At 46.0% G+C, this 10,000-nt stretch overlaps 1 pseudogene; it reads right to left on the bottom strand.

Annotated features, from left to right (window-relative positions):
• The window catches only part of LOC135532651 (BAH and coiled-coil domain-containing protein 1-like), an 81,472-nt pseudogene extending 72,365 nt beyond the window's left edge, over window positions 1-9,107 (bottom strand).
• Window positions 9,108-10,000: the final 893 nt, after the last annotated feature.

Below are 10,000 nucleotides of genomic sequence, written 5' to 3'. Positions count from 1 at the left end.
CAGCTCAGAGCTGCTTTATGTGTCAATCCCAGGGCTCGCCAGCCAACCCCAGCCACTCACACATGATGCGTCACAAATGGCACTCTATTCTTTATTTAGTGCACTACTTTTGACCAAGGGCTAGGGAATAGGGTGACATTTGGGACACAGGCACAGGCATGAGCCATAGAAGCAGAACAATATCATTAAGGACCCCATAGGCTGTGGCAGTTACTGGATGATGATCTGTAGTGCTATGTCCTCTGTTGCTGGATGATGATCTGTACTGGATGATGATCTGTAGTGCTATGTCCTCTGTTACTGGCTGGATGTTGCTGGATGATGATCTGTAGTGCTATGTCCTCTGTTGCTGGATGATGATCTGGATGTCCTCTGATGGATGATGATCTGTAGTGCTATGTCCTCTGTTGCTGGATGATGATCTGTAGTGCTATGTCCTCTGTTGCTGGATGATGATCTGTAGTGCTATGTCCTCTGTTGCTGGATGATGATCTGTAGTGCTATGTCCTCTGTTGCTGGATGATGATCTGTAGTGCTGTCCTCTGTTGCTGGATGATGATCTGTATGCTATGTCCTCTGATGATGATTTGTTATGATCTGTAGTGCTATGTCCTCTGTTGCTGGATGATGATCTGTAGTGCTATGTCCTCTGTTGCTGGATGATGATCTGTAGTGCTATGTCCTCTGTTGCTGGATGATGATCTGTGCTATGTCCTCTGTTGCTGGATGATGATCCTATGTCCTCTGTTGCTGGATGATGATCTGGTGCTATGTCCTCTGTTGCTGGATGATGATCTGTAGTGCTATGTCCTCTGTTGCTGGATGATGATCTGTAGTGCTATGTCCTCTGTTGCTGGATGATGATCTGTAGTGCTATGTCCTCTGTTGCTGGATGATGATCTGTAGTGCTATGTCCTCTGTTGCTGGATGATGATCTGTAGTGCTATGTCCTCTGTTACTGGATGATGATCTGTAGTGCTATGTCCTCTGTTGCTGGATGATGATCTGTAGATGTCCTCTGTTGCTGGATGATGATCTGTAGTGCTATGTCCTCTGTTGCTGGATGATGATCTGTAGTGCTATGTCCTCTGTTGCTGGATGATGATCTGTAGTGCTATGTCCTCTGTTGCTGGATATGATCTTTGAATGGCCAGGGTTGTTAGTGTTGAACCCTTGACAGCTGAATGAGCTGTGTGTCTCTAACTATCTTGCATATCCCTCTTAACAGTCTATTGTCATCATACATATTTCTCATATGACCCTCAGAGAGCTTCTAAAATATCACACTGGATGATGATTTGTAGTGCTGTCCTCTGTTTATGATGATTTGTAGTGCACAGGCAGCCCAATTCTGATTTAATGTGAAAAGTGATCTAAGGTGATTGGTTAAAAGACCAATTAGTGGAAAAAATATGCAGAATTGGGCTGCCTGTGTAAAAAATATCAGCAAAACCTAAGTGAAATGTTAGTGTGAATATTGGAATGTAACCCGGGGATGTGTCCCAATAGTTTCTCCAATATCCTGAAGAGAGCACCTGTTCACTTCTTCCACAAATGTAGAACCCTTAGGTTGGTGGAGGCATGAGCTAGTGGGGTTATTTTATACCCTTCATTGCCTTTCAAATCAGTGAAGGGAATTGAACAAGTGCACACTTTGGGAGGAAGGAGAGATAATTGGGACATAGTCAGAGTGGATGGACAGTGTGAGTTCCCTTACCAGGCTCCAGGGATTGTGGGTAATCCTGCAGGGGCTGTCCCTCTCCTCTCTTGTCCTGGGTCTCCGCCCCTTTTGGCAGCTGTGGGGGGGCGGGACTGATTTCCGGAGACCGAGGGGCGGCGGCTGCCGGGCTAGGGGCGGGGCAGGGGGTGGATGGGGTGCTCTTAGGGTGGGGGCGCAGGGTGGGGGACTGGGACTGGCAGCAGGGGGACAGGTGAGCAGTGCAGGCCCCGGGGTGGGGGTGTTTCTGTGGTAGGAGGAGTAGGGTTTGGAAGGTTTAGAACCTGGTGGCTCAGAGAGCAGCTCCTCCAACTCCACTGACTCTGGTCTCTTCTGCACCTACCCACAGAGGGACGAAAACACACAAACACCACGTAGAACATAGAGCAGGTGATTTACGTGTGAACAGAACGTTCCATTTACATGGGAATTTACTGTACGTGGCTCGGTCAATGTTGACAGTTCTCAGAGTCCCTTTGGATAAAAGTGTCAACATTGACCGACACATTAAATGATGGGGCCCATTGCAGGACTCAAACCCACAACCCTGGTGTTGGCAGCACTAGTCGTTATCCACTGATCCATTGGAGTAAACCATGCACAACTCCCACAATGAGACTGAATGGAGCGATAGCCTAAAGTAGAGCACCCCATAATAACCAAAGACAAGCCCTAGAGAACATGCCCTACACTCTTAGAAAAAGGGTTCCAAAAGGGTTCTTCGGCTGTCCCCATAGGAGAACCCTATTTGGTTCCAAGTAGAACTCTTTTGGGTTCCATGTAGAACCTTCTGGGGAAAGGAACTGAAAGGGTTCTACCTGGAACCAAAAATTGTTCTTCACCGGGTTCTCTTATGGGGACAGCAAAATATTCTAGATAGCACCTGTTTTTCTATGAGTGTCGTGTCTACAGTCTAGATGATGTCGCCAAATCTTGAGCAATCTGCTGATTAACCAAGAGGCTTCATCAGTATTTCTATTGTGTGTGAAAGGTTGTAAAAGCCAGGTAACTTTCCCAGAATGCCCTGCTTTTCCAGAAATCCTGGTTGGAGGATTCATGGATTTCCTCCTTATTTCGTTGTAATTCATCTATGCATGGTCACTGTAACTCTACCTACATGTACATATTACCTCCATTAGCCCGACTAACCGTGCCCTCACACTCTGCACCGGTCCCACCTGTATATAGCCCCGCTACTGTTATTTTCACTCTCATTTTACCTATCTATTGTTTACCTAAAGCCTATTTTTTACTTAAAAATTGCACTGTTGGTTAGGGCTTGTAAGTAAGCAAGGTTAGGGCATTGTTGTAAGTAAGCAAGGTTAGGGCTTGTAAGTAAGCAAAGTAAGTTAGGGCTTGTAAGTAAGCATGGTTAGGGCTTGTTGTAAGTAAGCAAGGTTAGGGTTTGTAAGTAAGCAAGGTTAGGGCTTGTAAGTAAGCAAGGTTAGGGTTTGTAAGTAAGCATGGTTAGGGCTTGTAAGTAAGCAAGGTGGTTAGGCAAGGTTAGGGCTTGTAAGTAAGCAAGGTTAGGGCTTGTAAGTAAGCAAGGTTAGGGCTTGTAAGTAAGCATGGTTAGGCTTGTAAGTAAGCAAGGTTAGGGCTTGTAAGTAAGCATGGCTAGGGCTTGTAAGTAAGCAAGGTTAGGGGTTAGGGCTTGTAAGTAAGCAAGGTTAGGGCTTGTAAGTAAGCATGGTTAGGGCTTGTAAGTAAGCAAGGTTAGGGCTTGTAAGTAAGCAAGGTTAGGGCTTGTAAGTAAGCAAGGTTAGGGCTTGTAAGTAAGCAAGGTTAGGGCTTGTAAGTAAGCAAGGTTAGGGCTTGTAAGTAAGCAAGGTTAGGGCTTGTAAGTAAGCATGGCTAGGGCTTGTAAGTAAGCAAGGTTAGGTTGTAAGTAAGCAAGGTTAGGGCTTGTAAGTAAGCAAGGTTAGGGCTTGTAAGTAAGCAAGGTTAGGGCTTGTAAGTAAGCAAGGTTAGGGCTTGTAAGTAAGCAAGGTTAGGGCTTGTAAGTAAGCAAGGTTAGGGCTTGTAAGTAAGCAAGGTTAGGGCTTGTAAGTAAGCAAGGTTAGGGCTTGTAAGTAAGCATGGTTAGGGTTTGTAAGTAAGCAAGGTTAGGGCTTGTAAGTAAGCAAGGTTAGGGCTTGTAAGTAAGCAAGGTTAGGGCTTGTAAGTAAGCAAGGTTAGGGCTTGTAAGTAAGCAAGGCTAGGGCTTGTAAGTAAGCATGGGTTTGTAAGTAAGCAAAGGTAGGGTTTGTAAGTAAGCAAGGTTAGGGTTTGTAAGGCATGGTTAGGGCTTGTAAGTAAGCAAGGTTAGGGTTTGTAAGTAAGCAAGGTTAGGGCTTGTAAGTAAGCAAGGTTAGGGCTTGTAAGTAAGCAAGGTTAGGGTTTGTAAGTAAGCAAGGTTAGGGTTTGTAAGTAAGCAAGGTTAGGGCTTTGTAAGTAAGCAAGGTTAGGGCTTGTAAGTAAGCATGGTTGTAAGTAAGCAGGGCTTGTAAGTAAGCAAGGTTAGGGTTTGTAAGTAAGCATGGTTAGGGCTTGTAAGCAAGCAAGGTTAGGGCTTGTAAGTAAGTAAGCAAGGTTAGGGCTTGTAAGTAAGCAAGGTTAGGGGCTTTGTAAGTAAGCAAGGTTAGGGTTTGTAAGTAAGCAAGGTTAGGGCTTGTAAGTAAGCAAGGTTAGGGCTTGTAAGTAAGCAAGGTTAGGGCTTGTAAGTAAGCAAGGTTAGGGTTTGTAAGTAAGCAAGGTTAGGGTTTGTAAGTAAGCATGGCTAGGGTTTGTAAGTAAGCATGGTGGGTTAAGTAAGCAAGGTTAGGGCTTGTAAGTAAGCATGGTTAGGGCTTGTAAGTAAGCAAGGTTAGGGCTTGTAAGTAAGCAAGGTTAGGGTTTGTAAGTAAGTAAGCATGGTTAGGGCTTGTAAGTAAGCATGGTTAGGGCTTGTAAGTAAGGGCATGGTTAGGGTTTGTAAGTAAGCAAGGTTAGGGTTTGTAAGTAAGCAAGGTTAGGGCTTGTAAGTAAGCAAGGTTAGGGCTTGTAAGTAAGCAAGGTTAGGGCTTGTAAGTAAGCATGGCTAGGGCTTGTAAGTAAGCAAGGTTAGGGCTTGTAAGTAAGCAAGGTTAGGGTTTGTAAGTAAGCAAGGTTAGGGCTTGTAAGTAAGCAAGGTTAGGGCTTGTAAGTAAGCATGGCTAGGGCTTGTAAGTAAGCATGGCTAGGGCTTGTAAGTAAGCATGGCTAGGGCTTGTAAGTAAGCATGGTGACAAATACACTTGGATTTGAATTCCAGGACCCTTCCAACCAGGGTTTCTAGAAAACCAGGGAATCTCTGGGAAAGTTTGGGGATTTTGCAACCCTAGGAGTGTGGAACCTGTGTTCAGCTGAGCCAGGCATTCATTCAACCTGGATATATTGACTCTTACTGTGTGCAATGACAAACCAGGCAGTTTGCATCACCATCCATACTGAGCCCAAACTATTCCAGAGGGAGAGTCAGCAAATCCTGGGATAATATTGGGCTATGAAGCTATGAATAGGTACTGTACTGTACATGCTGTGGCCCAATGCTGTTTGTGTGTGGGGAAGTACTGTACTATGTAACAAAGCTGCTGCTGTTGTCATGAGAATAAGGCTGTGTGTGTATTCATGATAATGTGTGTGCATCCGTGCGTACTTGTGTTTGTGTGTATGTAGGTATTCATGTTAATCTGTGGCCAGTATGCCACACCCACCTGGGCGTGGTTGGGTCTGTGTTGAAGCTCCATGGTCTGTGCTGCCCTGTGGTGCTGCTGGGGCTGTGGCTGTGGCTGTGGCTGTGGCTGGTGGCTGTGGCTGGGGGGGGTGTGACTGGGGGTGTGACTGGGGGTGTGACTGGGGGTGTGACTGGTGACTCTGTTGCTGTTGGTGTTGATGCTGCTGCTGCAGATGATGATGCTGTTGATGCTGCTGGAGAGCGTACAGCTCCTGTTGCCGTAGAAACTGCGAGCGGGAGTACACAGCGGGGTGTTGTGGGTGTATGTGGGAGGAGGGCCCTCGGGCTCCGTACACTGGGGGCCACAGCCCAGGCTGCTCCATCACATCTAATGAGAGAGAAAGGAGTGGATCAGAGGAGCCCACACACACACACACACACACACACACACACACACACACACACACACACACACACACACACACACACACACACACACTCAAAACTCACAAATGCATTCATGCACATGAATATGTACAAGTGCACATACCCACGTCCCAGCTAGGACATAAAGCTCTGAGAACCACACGTTTCTCAGAGCTTAGTAACAGCGTGATTTTGTCCTATGGTTATTTTGCATACAACTTTCCCACAACTTTATAGGAATAGTGCAGGATACCCAGCTAGCACATAACGTTCTGAAAACCACATGTTTCTTCGTTGGGAATGGTTTCCTACAGGTTTCCTAATGGTTCTATATATAGGCATGTTCTCAGAAAATTCAAAACTTTCCAGAAAAATTACAAGAAAACATTAGTAACATACTAAGAACGTTATTTAAAAACAAATACATTTCGTTCTCAGCGTCAACAAAACTCTATCCTCTGCCATACCTGATCTTAATTAGTGGTTGTTTCCTTTGATCTAGTGTCTGTTTGATAGACTAAAATGAACATCTTTGTATGAATTTATAAAAAACCCTGTCATGCTAGCGCCATCCTGGGGGTGTAGTGAACTAATTCCATAGAGAACAGAAGATCATAGGTTCGAATCTCATTGACGGTGTGCCACTATAGAAAATGCATGATTAATGACTAAGCAAATTAATCAAATGAATTCAAAACAGTTAACCCTAACTAAGCTAACAGTGCTGTTAAAAGTCTTATTGAAACATGTTCTCAGAATGTTATTTATTACCTTCAAATAACCTATAATTTCCATTCTCAGAACGTTATTTAAGTACCTTCAAATAACCTATAATTTCCATTCTCAGAACGTTAATAAAACCTTGTGGAACCATAGTAATGTTTACCGGTCAGGAAACGTATGGTGTCGTTCCCAGAACACATAGGAAACCAAAAACGTACGTACCCCATAACTTCCAAGGAACCAAATGTGCTCGCTGGGGTACACCCACACACACCCATACACACACACACACACACACACACACACACACACACACACACACACACACACACACACACACACACACACACACACATTTACATTTAAGTCATTTAGCAGACATCCAGAGCGACACAAATTGGTGAATTCACCCATACTGACACAGTGGAACAGCCACTTTACACATAGTGCATCTAAACCCATACACACATACATCCTATCACTAGGTACCCACAGGTGTTCACAAGGTGGTGATTGACACCGCACCTGGCGTCATGAGGGAGTTTGTTCCACCATTGGGGGCCAGAGCAGCAACAGTTTTGACTGGGCTCACACACACACACACACACACACACACACACACACACACACACACACACACACACACACACACACACACACACACACACACACATATACACCAAGATCACAATGGGGGGAAAGGAGCTAAGCTGTACATAAATGTATGTCTCTCAGAAAGTATAACCCAGACATGTGCAGCATTGAGACATCTGTATGCTGGGACACCAGTACTGCCATCTCTCACACAAAAGCAAAGCCCTCACTTACACACAAGATAACACACACTGATCACATCCCTCTGTTGAAAAAACACTGCTGATCACATTCCTCTGTTGAACAAACACTGCTGATCACATCCCTCTGTTGAACAAACACTGCTGATCACATCCCTCTGTTGAACAAACACTGCTGATCACATCCCTCTGTTGAACAAACACTGCTGATCACATCCCTCTGTTGAACAAACATTGCTGATTACATCCCTCTGTTGAACAAACACTGCTGATCACATTCCTCTGTTGAACAAACACTGCTGATCACATCCCTCTGTTGAACAAACACTGCTGATCACATCCCTCTGGTAAACAAACCCTGCTGATCACATCCCTCTGGTGAACAAACACTGCTGATCACATCCCTCTGGTAAACAAACCCTGCTGATCACATCCCTCTGGTGAACAAAGACTGCTGATCACATCCCTCTGGTGAACAAAGACTGCTGATCACATCCTCTGTTGAACAAACACTGCTGATTACATCCTGAGAACATGGTCACATCCTCTGTTGAACAAAGACTGCTGATCACATCCCTCTGCTGAACAAAGACTGCTGATCACATCCTCTGTTGAACAAAGACTGCTGATCACATCCCTCTGTTGAACAAAAGACCTGCTGATCACATCCCCCTGTTGAACAAATACTTCTCTGATCCATCCCTCTGTTGAACAAACATTTCTGATCACATCCCTCTGTTGAACAAACACTGCTGATCACATCCCTCTGGTAAACAAACCCTGCTGATCACATCCCTCTATTGAAGAAGCACTGCTGCTTTATGCTGAGAACATGGTCACCTAAACAGCAGCCCTCCCACGCCCTCTCTCCCTTCTCTCTCTCCCCATCTCTATCTCCCTCTCCCTCCTCCTCTCTCTCCTCTTCCCCCATCTCTCTTTCTCTCCCCTATCTCTTATTCTCTCCCCACCTCTGTCTCTCTCTCCCACCCTCCCTTCTCCCCCTCCTCTCTCCCACCTCTCTCTCTCTCCCTTCCTCTCATTCTCTCCCACCTCTTCTCTCCCACCTGTGTCTCTATTTCCCCTCCTCTTTCTCTCTCCCTCCTCTCTCCCTCCTCTCTCCCTCCTCTCCCCTCCTCTCTCCCCTCTCTCTCTCCTCCCTCCTGAATAGAATGGACTCTCATAGCAGCTGACCTGAAAATACACTGGATTGTGACTATAATGACATACTACACGATGATGATGATGACAGAGTCACTGACCAGTAACCAAATTACTGTCCCCTTGGTGCGATCGACCCTGCAGTGCTCCCCAAAACTTCACCCACCCATCCAGCCTAGCATACTCCAGCCCGCTCTCCAGGCCACATGAGTAGCTTGTGGACCAGCAGGGATGCTAGTTCCCATGTTCAAGAGGAGCATAGCTCAGCCGTTCCCCTGATGTGTCTTCTTTACAGAGCAGAGAGGAATGCTGTGTGTGTGGACTGTGAATCTGGGGAGAGGCAGCTGAGCACACTGACTATGACACATGGAGCTCAGCTTTGGGGATTCAGCTGCCGCCTTCTTCTCTCTGTCTGTCTCTCTCTGTCTCTTTCCTCTCTCTCCAACTCAATGTGTTTTTGTCCTCTTACACATTTCACAGTCCAGTCTGATCCTCCTTCCACCCCTCAGCCCCTGACGCACCATGGAACCTTGGTCCTGAAACATTAACCCGGCTAAGCTAATCTTTCCCTGGGGAAGGGTTTCGTGGATGCACTTCCCCTCTACCTCTGCAACTCCTGCGGAGCGCGGAAGGAAACACACCACTGAGGATGGAGAGCTAATTACATTTCACAGCCTGTTCACTGAATAGGTCCTGCTGCATAGATGTAGAGCACTGCTTTAGCTTCTTCCTCTGTGGTGTGTGTGTGTGTGTGTGTGTGTGTGTGTGTGTGTGTGTGTGTGTGTGTGTGTGTGTGTGTGTGTGTGTGTGTGTGTGTGTGTGTGTGTGTGTGTGTGTGTGTGTGTGTGTACATATGTTTTTTAAGCGCACCCTGACCCATCCAGGGACCCAACCCTGTGGGAGACAGAACAGGTGGTGAGCAGAAACTGGGATGAGTATTCTCTGTGTGTGTGTGTTTTGTAAGTGCAAACTTATATGTTCGTGTGTGTGTGTGTGTGTGTGTGTGTGTGTGTGTGTGTGTGTGTGTGTGTGTGTGTGTGTGTGTGTGTGCGTGTGCATGTGCGTGTGTGTGTGCAGCATGCCTGTGTGTGTGTTTTCTACATGGATGCGTATATATGTGTGGGTGTTGAATTGTGTGTGAGACAGCCGTTAACAGAAAGCTCATCAGCTGTCGACATAATATACTAATGCAACCAGCAAATAAAGGAAACGCTGCAGTAAAACTACTGGATGGAAAATACAACCAGCAGTAGAAAACAACAGACTGCAATAAGAGCATACAATGAACCAAAAGATCAAGTGCTCAACGTAGGTGTTAAGGGTAAGGGTAGGTGTTAAGGGTAAGGGTAGGTGTGAAAGGGCAGGGTAGGTGTTAAGGGGTAAAGGTAGGTGTTAAGGGGGTAAAGGTAGGTGTTAAGGGGTAAGGGTATTAAGGGGTAAGGGGTAGGTGTTAAGGGTAAGGGTAGGTGTGAAAGGGTAAGGGTAGGTGTTAAGGGGTAAGGGTAGGTG

This window comes from Oncorhynchus masou, unplaced genomic scaffold, assembly GCF_036934945.1.
Source record: "Oncorhynchus masou masou isolate Uvic2021 unplaced genomic scaffold, UVic_Omas_1.1 unplaced_scaffold_1969, whole genome shotgun sequence".
NCBI lineage: Eukaryota > Metazoa > Chordata > Actinopteri > Salmoniformes > Salmonidae > Oncorhynchus > Oncorhynchus masou.
The sequence above is the reverse complement of the archived record's forward strand: the minus strand, read 5'-3'. Positions and strand labels throughout refer to the sequence as shown.